This window comes from Lontra canadensis, unplaced genomic scaffold (genome assembly GCF_010015895.1).
Source record: "Lontra canadensis isolate GAN:19392208 unplaced genomic scaffold, GSC_riverotter_1.0 scaffold29, whole genome shotgun sequence".
Taxonomy (NCBI): domain Eukaryota; kingdom Metazoa; phylum Chordata; class Mammalia; order Carnivora; family Mustelidae; genus Lontra; species Lontra canadensis.
The window spans coordinates 19,168,409-19,181,986 of NW_022631023.1; positions in this window are offsets into that span (position 1 = coordinate 19,168,409).

Below are 13,578 nucleotides of genomic sequence, written 5' to 3' on the forward strand. Positions count from 1 at the left end.
TTTTTTTTTTTTTTTTTTTTTTTTCCTTAATGCTCCAAGAGTTACTCTCTGAGCTGAAGAATAGACTTAAATATTCAGACTGGAAGGGTTTACTGAGGTTAAGGAAGAGCTACTCAGGAAAAACAAAAAAAAAAAAAACAAATAAAAAAACAAATAAAAAACCACATTTAATCTTATTTACCAAATTCCAACACAACAAAAATTACATTTAAAATTTTCAAGCAAGTTAGTGGAGGAAACTGCCTAACAACTGATTCTAGTTAATTGTGTGTTCTGCTTAGAGATGCCTAAGGATCAGGTCCTTTGCAGAATATTTCTTACAACGCTTACTTAAGGAATTCAAGATAAGTGAGAATTTGCCTTATGCACCTATAAACTTGTGCCCATTTATGAGATTTTTTTCTAAATCAAGAAATGCATTGTGAATAGTAAATAAAATACAGCTGTGCCAAAAACTGGATCTAATCAGTATTTCTGAGAGACTTCATAACTAGCAAAGTTTGAAATCCAAACGGTTCCTCGAATTTATGGATTGCCTCTCTATGTTGGTGTTCTTGGTATGCACTCAGGTTTCTCTTGTGACCTTATGGGTCTGAACCTCAGTGATTCAGGGACATTTGGAAGCTCTTTTTGGAAATTACAAGAATTCCAATATACTACTGATGTGAGTGCTGCATTTTTTCCTGTTTTATATGCTTTCATACAGTTAAAAACTGTTGGGGCACCTGGGTGGCTCAGCTGGTTGAGCGACCTGCTCTTGGGTCAGGGAGTGATATCAAGGTCCTGAGACTGAGTCCTGCATTAAGCCTCAGGTAGAGCTCTACACTCAGCAGGGAGTCTGCTTCTCTTCGTGCCTCTGCCCTATGCGGAGAGAAGCTTGCATGCTCTCTGTCTCTCTCTTAAGTAAGTCAATCTTAAAGAAAGAAAGGAAGGAAGAAAGAAAGAAAGAAAGAAAAGAAGAAAGGAAGGAAGGAAGGAAGGAAGGAAGGAAGGAAGGAAGGAAGGAAGGAAGAAAGACAGACGCACTGCATGAAGCCTGTTTTGTCCGGACAATTTGATCATCAGTTTGATCTAAAGACTGCTGGTGCTTATAGAGTGAGAGCATGATACGGAGTGGGGTCAGAAGCAGGAACAGTTCTCACATTCTCATATCAATAAGTCGGAGGCAGCCTTGACTAAGTGAAAGTTTGAAGAGGGAAGTTCAGTTAAGACTGATGGAAGAATGGGGCGCCTGGGTGGCTCAGTAGGTTAAAGCCTCTGCTTTCAGCTCAGGTCATGATCCCAGGGTCCTGGGATCGAGCCCCACATCAGGTTCTCTGCTCAGCAGGGAGCCTGCTTCCCCCTCTCTATCTCTGCCTGCCTCTCTGCCTACTTGTGATCTCTGTCTCTCAAATAAATAAATAAAATTAAAAAAAAAGACTTTGATGGAAGAATATTTGATAAATGGATAAATATGAATTGGTTTGATGTGATGAAAGTTCTGTCAATGATTCCTGGAGCTAAATATTAAAAGTGGAATTTGGATAAGACAACTGCTGGTCCTCAGCAGAGGAGTCCAGTTGCATCTATAATAAATAAAATTGAATGTCTGAGGCAGATGCACAGAGTCCTTTGGGATTATTAGGAATTAGCACACAGTGAACTGTATTCCTTATAGGAGGACAAAAGAACAGTAATAGAAGATTGAAAGTAAAATTTGAAGGTACAGTATTTGTGTAATGGGAGGAAATATAATTATTATAAAAGAACCTTTGTAAAATCAGGAAAAATAGCTATATGTCAGTGCATAATTGAAATAGATATATTATAGGAATAGAGAACATAACTGTTCTTTGGTTAGAAAGTAGACATTTACATCTTTTGCCAACTTTTATTAATCACATTAATTAGGGAGCTTTAGAATTGTCCCACATCTTCTCTATGGTGAATATCAAACACTAGTCATAAGATAAATGTTTGAAAGAGGGGATTCAATTGTTAACAACACCCTGTAAAACAGTCTTGCTAGACTTATGATGAAAAAAGCAGACGGTTCCCAGATAGCTTTTAGGACTTGAATAATCTGGTTCCACCGACAGCCTCTGCGTCACCATGTATGGTGAAACTGTTCATGATGTTTAATAGTTCATGTTGACTGATACAGGGTGTAAGGAAAACCTCAAAGACTGCCTCAATCTGGAGTAATGGGAAGTTTCCCGCCTACTCGTCTTCTTCAGGTAAGATCCCCTGCAAAACAGCCCTCCTCATCAAAAGACTCAGGCAGAGTTTCCGCTGATCGCTGAGAAGTGTTTATAGGTTTCTACAAAAAAGCGTGGAATATCTGCTCTGCGAGGACGTGCAGACCGGAGGCAGTGGCAGAACAGTCCTGTCACGCAGCTTCCAGCGGGATTTTGGACTGACAACTTCCCTTATGCCACGGCTCGCTAGAATCCTCTTGAGAGTAAATTGCTAGCCTGTGACATAGCTTTGGTAAAGACAGCTCAATTACTGAGAGACATGAAATAATTCTGAGATTCACGGTGTGCTACCTGCGCTGTTGCACACAGCACCGTGTTCAGAAGAGCTCCATGTTTTATGTTCTGCTGCCATTGTCTTGAAACTCTTAATATATTTGGATCAAAAGGCCCTGTATTTTGGGGGCCTGCATTATTTTGCCCTGGGGCTCATGAATGATGTAGCCAACCTGGATTCAAAATTTCCAATATATCAAGAGTCATGTCAATGCGCTATTCCACTAAAGATGGAACAGCTTGGCAAAGCTCAAAGATAAAATCAAAATGGTATATATAGAAGTAAGTCGTTACCAGTGGTTCTGGTTGAGAACATCATAGCTATGATCAGATCTTTATTCGGAACTTACACTAAAAACCTCAGAAGAACCGATAGCATCTATTGATAAATTATCTGAAACTGACCAACTTTCTCCTCTGCCAGTGAAGTGGATGTATTTCTGCTGGCATTCACCCTGTAGAGGGTAAAGTTCAGGAGGCATGAATAAGTCTATACATTGGACAGAACAGACAATATAGCTGATGTTATAGGAAGGATTGGGCTCTCAATTCCAAAGTGATATTTACAAATGTATGGCTTTGTTTTAAAACCACATTTTACAAAGTGATGTTTTCAAATGTACAGTGAGGCATATGACCCCTAGGTTGTCAGGTGGCAGGATATTAATGTGCAGGACAATAAATTATGAATATTCCATGAGAATTCCAAAAAAGAATTAAAGTGTGCCATGCTTATGCCTACTAGAAAAAGCTAGTTATTTACTCAGAAAAGCAAAAGCAACACACACACACACACACACACACACACACACACAAAACTAGGATGTAAAAGCAGACACCTTATTCTGGTCCACGGATTTTCCTACATAGGAAGATATTGTGATTGGTCCTTGAGACTGTAAGTTATGTATTTTTACACTGAAAAATGGTATATTTCCTGGTTGCTCACTAAGATGGTTAATTTGGTTAAAATGTTTATAGAATTCTAGCAGGAAATAAAAGAGCTAAAGATGACACTGGGTAAAGAGTATTCAAGACGGAGTCAGCTCTCCCCCCAAAAGCAGTAAATTACATAAGAGCTTTTGAAGTAGTTCCTGTTAGCTTTAAATAAATCCTGATATGAATAGACATATTCTACTTACAGTTTCCATTGTGACTAAAGACACTGCTGAGAACTCTTTTAAATGTAACAACATATTGTGTCTTAATTTTGTACTTGAGGCTACATTTCATCAGACCATTTCATTTCAAAGCTGACAGTGTACAAAAACAAACTTAAAAATACAACTTTATGTGGGTTTAATCATAAGCTTTACCACCCATGTAGAGCTGGCTTGATTGAGAATTTAATGAATGAGAGCTGGCCAGGTACCAGTGAGAGCTAAGTTATTAACAATAAGCAAAAGCTAGGAAAACTTAGAAATGTTTCTCTAACTACATGACTCATGCCCACTCAATCTGCATGTGTGTGTATGTGTTGTGTGTGATCACATAGATACCAAATACAGAGTGGCTAGGATAGCTGAAGCTTGGCCCTTAAGTCCTAAGATCTTACTCTGCTGACCTATATTCTTTTATAAACCTAAGTAGGTATGGTGGTGGGTGAGGTACATTGTATTTATGAGTTTAGTTCAGTAGTTAACCTGAATCTGAGTTTGTTGGTATTAGTTGAACAGAGCAAGTGATGCAATTATGTCATATATTTTTGGGGGGGACTAATGAGATACCATATGTGAAGTCCTTACTACAGTGATTAACACATATTTAATCCTACATAAATTATTTTGTTTGTTGTTGGCACACATGCTTTCCACTTATTCTTGGAGTTATCATATTTGTCAAATTCCAAGTTACAAACTCATTGCACAAATGCAAATATTGAGTCGTTTAAAATGTGCTTTTATAAAATTTTTATTTTAAATGTGAATTAATACTATTTTAATTTTCTTTCTTTTTTTTAATATATTATTTATTTGACAGACAGAGATCACAAGTAGGCAGAGAGGCAGGCAGAGAGAGAGGGGGAAGCAGGCTCCCCACTGAGCAGAGAGCCCGATGTGGGGCTCGATCCCAGGACCCTGGGATCAAGACCTGAGCCGAGGACAGAGGCTTTAACCCACTGAGCCACCCAGGCTCCCCCTATTTTAATTTTCTTAAAAATAGCTTAAACCGGTGGTTTAAAATAGCTTAAACTGGTTGGTTCAGTCAGTTAAGTGTCCAGTTCTTGGTTTCAGCTCAGATTATGATCTCAGGGTCATGAGATTGAGCCCTATGTTGGGCTCAGTGCAGAATCGGCTTGATATTCTCTATCATTTTTCCTCTGCCCCTACCGCCACTCACACTCTTTCTCTTTCTAAAATATAGAAAATCTTGAAAAAGAAGTAAAAATACATTGAAATAGCAAAAGTTTAAAAAGTCTATCACTCTGGCATTTAATATCACTTGTGCCACTAGGAGACTATGAAATACCTCTGTTAGAAACCTTACATTGGTCTTTCAATTTTCTTTAGCCTTTATGATATACTTCGGCAGGTATTCAACACTGTAGTTTCTATGCATGTGACCACTTCACTGTCTATGATACCAGCCTATAAAAATTAAACAATTTTAGGACCTCTGAAATGTGTATTTTGCTATTCTTCATAGAGAGAGCCCTTTAATATCCTGTAATACTTGATACTAATTTAGTTTCTAAAGATTCACTGTGGTATCAAGAACACATATGTGCATGTTCATATGTGCATATGAACAACATGTGTGTATGTATAATGATGTACATATATATGTACTGTTTTATTATGTATTGCCTAGTACACACACAATGTTTATTTAATGTGTTTTATATTTATAATATAATGAATATTATATTGTACATATATTACATATTATATTTATACATATGTATATATTTATACACACAAATTTTAGAGGAGCTAGGGAGTAATCACCTTTATTATCCTCATTACCTGTTCCTTAATGCACATTTCTTGTAGAATTTGAGTGATTTATCCCCGTGATTTTTTTTAGCTGTAACAGTATTTAGAAATACTGTTCTAGAAATACTATTCATAGAAATATTTTAGTTAAAAATGTCTTGCTGAAAATAGATCTTCATACTGAATATGGTCAAAATTATATTTAACTACGTAATTAGAATAGAAATGCATCACATTACGTGAAACTACACACACGATGCACACAATGACCAGATCTAAATGGCACAAATCTCTTCATTTGCTAGCCTGTTACTGATACCTGAAATAATATGACTAGAACTTATTTAGGATGAATCTTTGTCGCTTAATGATTGTGGTTTCCCATTTAAGAGGTGAGCCAGTAATCACATATTAATCATAAGCATCTTAGAGTGAATGAGTAATCATGTCATTTCCAGTAACCTGACTGCTAGCAGGAGTTTAAAATGAGGATGAGGACTATTTGCTTAGTAAAATCTAGCAAAGTGAGACAGGTCGGCCACCTATATGATTTGTTACATTGGACGAAAAATGGAAAAATAATACCTGACATTCTTTTTCCAGGAAAGTGGAGTAAATGCTATTAATGGTTCTGCAATGAAACTGAAAAATTAAGAGAAATTTGAGTATTGGGTGTTTTGTTTTAGATATTTGCTTAGGGACAATTTTAATATTGAACCCCGGCTCCAATAACTATTTCAATTGCTCCTTATTGGTATCTAACAAAGCTATAAGACCAAGAATCTCCATTCATTTATTGTTTATAATTAAAATGTTATTTCTAGGTATCACTTTAATAGTTTAAAAAAATTAAAAGATTCCTTTAGGGGGTCCAATAATTGATTACTTTATCTTAAATAGTTTAAGTGCAGATTTCAAAATTTCTCATAGTAAGTTTTTCATAAACTTGAATAAAAGAATGGGCAAAACATTTTAAAATACTGTATTTATGATTAAATCTTACAGAGTACTTTGAACTTCTTCAAACAGGAAGAATCACATCCTCCAGGTGGTTTCCCTCACAAAGAACTGATAAAATGAGAAATGTTGATGGTTGGAGATCAGCATAGCAAGGCCACCTCAGAAAAGCTGACAGGGTAGCTTTCAGGAAACCAAGAGTCGCTATAGCTGATGTAGGAAAGGCCTACGTGGTTATTTGTGTTTATTCTATTTCTTGGTTACTATTTATTTCAATGCTTCTCAGAACACAGTACATGAAACAACTCTGGAATAAATTACCTGGAGGGGATGAAAAGGACAAATTTCAGATTTCTAATGAGATTTCATAAATCAGTGCTCTAAATATTTAGGTTATATTATCCAAAGTCAACTTTTTGAACATTTTATCTAATATTTGTTAATGGTTGTACTTGAGTTAAAAAAAATATATACTGTTACACTAGTTCATTGTTACCTTCTTGATACAACAGTCATGAAAGGATCATATTGTCATGAGGAAACCTGATATTTGGGACACTAGCATATACTTTTCCCATGATAGGCAAAAGCGGCAGAAGACAAATGACTTAAAACTGAGCATTCTTGCAACAGGAAATTTAGTGTCTGCTAAATTTCTACTCTTAAAGAAAGGAAAACTGCCCAATGGTATCACCAATAGAAAAGAACAGCAAAAGTGTATATGTTCTTAATGAACCACGCTTTCCATAGAATCTTTTGCCCTCTTGCTGGGAGTAGGATTTTACACCAACAGTCTCACCATTTCATTCAGATTCTCAGAGAAGGCCAACTAAGCAGATTCACCTTGACCTACTTCTCTTCCTCATCAGGTGTGGCTGCAGGAAACATCAAAGCAAAAATCATTTTATAGCTTTGCCATAAAACTTTGGTGAAGGACCTCATTTTCTTCCATGCTAAAATTTACTCTATAATATTTGGAAATATAGGTTTAGGGGAAAAACAACAACAACATATCCCTTACATTTTATTCTTTGTTCTCTCTGGCTTTATTTATTCACTCATGACAACAGTCATTCCAGCCTTGGGTCTCAGGTCATATTTACCATGCCTCTGGCATTAGAAAAATTTTCTTAGTCCCATTTCTGATTCAAACCCTGGGAATAATAGTAATAATAATAAAACTTCCTTGACAAGGTTGGGATCATTTTCACTTTTGCGCCAGGACTTTTATCTTCTATGGATGGAAACCAGACCTTTCAAGCGCATAGAGATGATCTCTCCCTGAATGTTCCAACACAACTTTTGGTTTAGAAAATCTGACAAAGAAAAATTAGTTAAGCACTTGAGCTCCGAAAGAATGGTCAAGTTTTTGTTTTCAACTGCCTAAATTTGCCAAATTATATAAAGTGGCTGAGAGACTAAAAATCACCAACTTTTTTATATTTAAGTGCCAAAAAAGAGGGCTCTGTATCAAATTCACACCTTCTTATTCAAGTCTATTCTGCTTATTTAATAAATTTAAGTGCCACTCGGAGATATTAGATTAGTAGACTCAGGATCACGGAGTTAATTTATGGCGAAGAGAACGGAGAGTTTTCAGCTTCCAGTTCATACTGCTTTTCTCATCATGTCACATCAATATATCCTTTTTTTTTTTTTTTTCCTGGACAATACTTTCTTGACACAGCTTCTCTTACTTTGAAGCAAATATTTAAAGATAATGCATGGCATCACTTTGCTAAAGTTAAAATTTAAAAAAAAATTGTATATTACACTCGTAGTCATTGCAGTATTTCATTTATGGAAATATCAACAAAGCACAATATTGGGCAAACACCCGTGATTAACTAGTGAGGTATCTTTTTTTATGGGTAAAGCAAACATTTGTATAGGACCCTCTAGGAGCTTATGTGTAAGAAGAGCTGACCATTTACATTCAATTCAATTCAATATACATTCTGATTTTTTTTCCTAGAGAGTGATTCGTGTTTATGGTGATGTTCAGTTTGCATTCCTGAGAAGAAATATTTTTGAGTGGGACCAATTTAACTTGAAGAATCATTCATATAAAAAAAATTATTTGACTCAGAAATATAACCAGATTGAAAAAAAAACAAAAACAAACTAGCTTTAATTACATATTGAAGCAAGAATGAAACAGCACGGATCTTAATTACTTCACTTCACAAAGATGTTGATGCTTATTTAAATCCTTTTCTGGAAATGACAATTAGGACTCTACACATGGACTCTTTTGGGAACTCTATAGGACACTCATTCTCATACATTTATATAATTTTCCTTATGAAAAATCAAAACATTTGTCTGCTAAGTAGCTTATTCAGCTTATTAGAATAAAGCTAAAAATACAGTGTTTTTAGGGGAGTACAAAACTATACCATAAATCAAAATCATGTGGACTTCATCTCTCTCATACATATGTATTTAACGTGGTAAAAATACATAAACTGAAGTTTGTCATTTTAATTATTTTAATGTATACAGTTTTGTAACATCAAATACATTCACATTGTTGGGCAACAATTACCCCCATCCATCTCCAAAACTTTCTCATCTCCCTCAACTGAAACTCTGAATCCATTAAACATTAAATCCCCATTTCCCCCGCCTCCCAGTCCCTGGCCACCACCATTCTACTTTTTATCTTTACAGATTCGACTAACCTAGGAAACTCCTACATCATTTGTCCTTTTGGACTGGCTTATTTCATTTAGCATACTTTCTTCAAGAGTCATCCATGCTGTAGTATGTGTCAGAATTTCTCTTCTTTTTCAAGGCTGAACAATATTTCTTTCTACGTATATACCAAATTTTATGTCAACAGACACTTGGTTTGTTTCCACCTATTGGCTATTATGAATAACGCTACTGTGAAGTTGTGTGTATAAATATTTTTGTGAGTCTGTTTCAGTTCTTTTGGGCACATACTCAGAAGTGGAATTGCTGTTAATTCTATGTTTAATTTTGTGAGGAATCACCATACTGCTTTCAGCAGTGACGGCACCATTTTGCATTCCCACCAGCAATGCTAGGGGTTCCACTTTCTTCATGTCCTTGCCAATGCTTGCTATTTTCTGGGTGTTTTGTTTATTTCTGTTTCTGTTTTGTTTGTTTGTTTTAAGAATAACCATGCAAATAGGTGTAAAGTGGCGTCTCATAGTTTTTACTTGCATTTTTCTAATGATTAATGATGATGGACATCTTTTCATTTGATCATGGACCATTTGTCTATCTTGTTTGGAGAAATATCTATTCAAGTCCTTTGTCCATTTCCTAACCTCCTTGTTTGTTTTATTGTTGTCAACCCTGCTTGTATCTTGATAAACAAATATTTGGGATGCAATACAATTTTACAAATAAGTGAGGATGATATCTCAACAAACTCAATCTCAATTTTTAGAAAATTTAGAATAATCTTGAAGTATATTTTGTAGGTGAAATTATAGATAAATACTAAATGTTGCTCATATTAGGTATAATCTACCAATTTTCAATGACCAGCTGAAAATACAAATGATATGACTGTTTTGAAGAAACACCTGGAAAAAACAAAAAAACAACAGAAGAAATGAGTTCTGACCCAAGCTCTACCTTTGACCAGCTATATATATATATATATATATATATATATATATAAAATTCTTAGAGAACTTATTGCATCTGTTTCATTTTTAATTAATATATTTATCTACTAATTTTAACTTGTGAGACGTGTAGTTACCCACATTGTGTCTGATACTCTCAATCTTTGTTTTATTACTTTATGCCTTTTATGACAATCTTTTAAAGTGCTATGTAAAGTCTTTATTCAAATGTAAATTTGATATAGGTATCACATGTTTTAACATTTGAAACTTGGAAGTTCTTTCAATATTAAGAAATCCTTTTTGCATGTAAACAGACGTTTAAGTGTTAAATTAATTTCTTTTAAAGTATCAACAAAATTACATTGACAAATTCGTTTCAGACACTGATTGCAAGTCTGGAGACGGCCAAGTAGTTTATGCCAGAATCTTTGCGACTTGTAGCCTTTAAGGAAAAAGATTACCTAGTTGTCACAATCCTGTTGTAAATTAAATTACTTCAATATGAACTGTAACTAAAAATGTTATTGAGACAATGAGTGGTTAATGTGCTAAAGATTATCCAATATTTACCCTCAGAATGAGACATCTGTGAAATGCAAATTCTACTTCTGAGGTAATTTATAAAGAAAGCTTATTATTGCCAGTATTTTGTTAGTCTTCATTTGAAAAATAGTTTTCACATTGTATAAATCAAAGTTTAGAATCAGACTTAGAATCACTTTCCTGCTTTTGTATTTTTATCATTCGGATCTTTTGAAAACTGTCTAATTGATGGATGTTGGCTGGTGCATCTGCAAACTTCCGATGAGTGTTACAGAAAACATTTAGATAAAAGGAAATATGAATATACATTTTCAGGCGACTTTAAGAATGTCACTAAATAGAGTGTCATATACAATCTGTTTTTACTGATTCCTTGTATCCTCCAGTGATTTTTGAATTATATTTAATGACCATATTTACTTCAATGATTAGGAAAAAACCATGAAGAATAATCTTATTAATCTCCTTTTATCGAAAATGTGAAGTAAATTGTATTTCAAGAAGAGAACAAACGCATGAACCTAAGAACAAGAACGGATATTTTCCCCTCAACATGGCTATTTAAGAGTAGATGTCTTCAGACCTGTAAGAGCAGCAGTGTTTCCAGTACAAATACCCACCTAATGTAGCTACTGCATTATCTTTTGCTATCACTTTCTTGACGAGGCTTTGATTAAGGTAGAATTTGCTTTTCAAGTCAGACTCTGCAGCTCAAAAATTCTGCTGTAATTGCCACCTTTACACTCTGCTGGGAATCTTCATTAACTGCTAACCCAGAAGAGAATGAAAAGACCTGACAATTTTAGACGTGAAACAACTGAGTATCTCAGAGTTAAAAATAATCTCTAAATATGATATCATTTTGTGAACGTTGCAATAGAAGTATATGCAGGATAGTGGGAGAAAAATGAAGGTGATACTGACTTATATAGTCAGGCCTCAGCGCATGTTAAAATACAGATGTGTCGAGTAATTTTAACAATAGTTAATATGTACTGAATTGTCAGCATTGGTCAGTCACTGCACTGAGATTTACATGTGTTAGTATATTTAATATTCATTGGAAGCTTGCAGATGAGCAAGCCAGCATCTATAAATTAAGTAGTTTCCTCCCAATATAAATGAAATCATGTAAATAAAAAAGAATGTGATGTTTCTTCTGGGGAAAATATTTCAGTAAGTCATACAAAACTTTCTGAAATAAATATTCTAGAAAAGTTAATCATAAACTAAATTTCTAGGACTTGACCATTTTTATACTGACCTCCTAATTTGCATTTTAGATTTGTCTGGGCATTTGTCTGGATACTTAAAGTAAAAGGCTAACCATTGTATTATGATTTTAAAAACATAAAACATGATCACCATCCTGTAAGCCCAATAATTGTTCCTGTAGAAAATTCTAGATAAGTAATATATTAAAATAAGTGTAAGAGAAATTGCATTATATAATATTAGGTTCATATGAAAAGATATGTATCATGTTCTCTGTTTAAATATTCTCACGTATTTTTTAGTTTCTTTTCTTTTCTTTTTTTTTTTTTAAAGATTTTATTTATTTGACAGACAGAGATCACAAGTAGGCAGAGAGGCAGGCAGAGAGAGAGGAGGAAGCAGGCTCCCTGCTGAGCAGAGAGCCTGATGCGGGGCTTGATCCCAGGTCCCTGGGATCATGACCTGATCAGAAGGCAGAGGCTTTAACCCACTGAGCCACCCAGGTGCCCCTTTTAGTATCTTATTTAAGAAAAAAAGTAGGAGTAACTCCAAAGTTCAGTAGACTTCAAAGAACAAAGAAAAGGCAGATAGTTAAGGGAATGAAAACCCATCAACACCTAAATTCTTATGTGCTAACCAATACTGCTAGTTCACTAAAACAAACAAACAAACAATAAATAAATAAATTCAGTTTTTCTTTTAATATTGCTACTATATAAAATTATATTTTATGCAAATATTAGTTCCTATATTCAAACAAAAATTGCAGTTTTACTTACCATACAATGAGTTCACTTGGTATAGGTTTTCAGAATCACTGCTGCCAAGATTTAAGAACTTGAGATATTCACATTCTGTATAATTATAATAAATAACCTAGACAACTACATTTTAATTCATCACATTTGTGATTCTAGGTGATAACAATACATTTTATCTATAACACTTATTAGACAATGATATCTAGATTCATTGAACTAAATCAGTTAAAAATAAGAAAATTAGCAAAATAAATTTTTCCAGATTATTTAAAAAATTATATCAATGAATGTAAATGTTAGTGCAAGTTTATAGAATTTCAGCATAAATATTAGGCTGAATGTATAGCTTTAAAGATTTACAGCACCAAAAATTAAATGTGCTTTATAATTTAGAATTTTAAATTAATTTAATAATCACATTTTTATTAATGTAAAAATGTCAAAATTTTTTTAAGATGACAGCTGGGCTTTTGACAGACTTTTAAGGGTTTGTGTTTTATGGTGAATAATTTTTCTGATCCCATAAAAAGTGTACTAACATAAAAAACAAAGATCCCTTACTTGTACATTGGAAATTATACTGTACAGTCTCTAGAAATTAAATGTGAAAGGCACAACCTTCAATCTTTTCAAAACCTCTTTCTGGATAGCTCATGAACAGAGAACTTAAAAATACTTCACAAATAGCATTGCATAATGTTATGACACAAATATTGACATTTTATATGGATCTATATTTTTGAGAATAGAGAGGCAGTACCATTCAAAAATGGAGGGCACATGGGTGTCTGACTGGTGGCTCAGTCATTAAAAGTCTGCCTTCAGCTCAGGTCATGGTCCCAGGGTCCTGGGATGGAGTTCTGTATTGGGCTCCCTGTTTAGCGGGGAGTCTGTTTCTCCCTTTCACATTACCCCTGCTAGTGTTCCCTCTCACTGTGTCTCTCTGTTAAATAAAATTTAAAAAAAAAAGGCACATTTACAAAATGGCAAATGTATATTATTAAGAAGAGAATTAGAGGAATTATAAGAAACAACTTTTTAAGTAGAA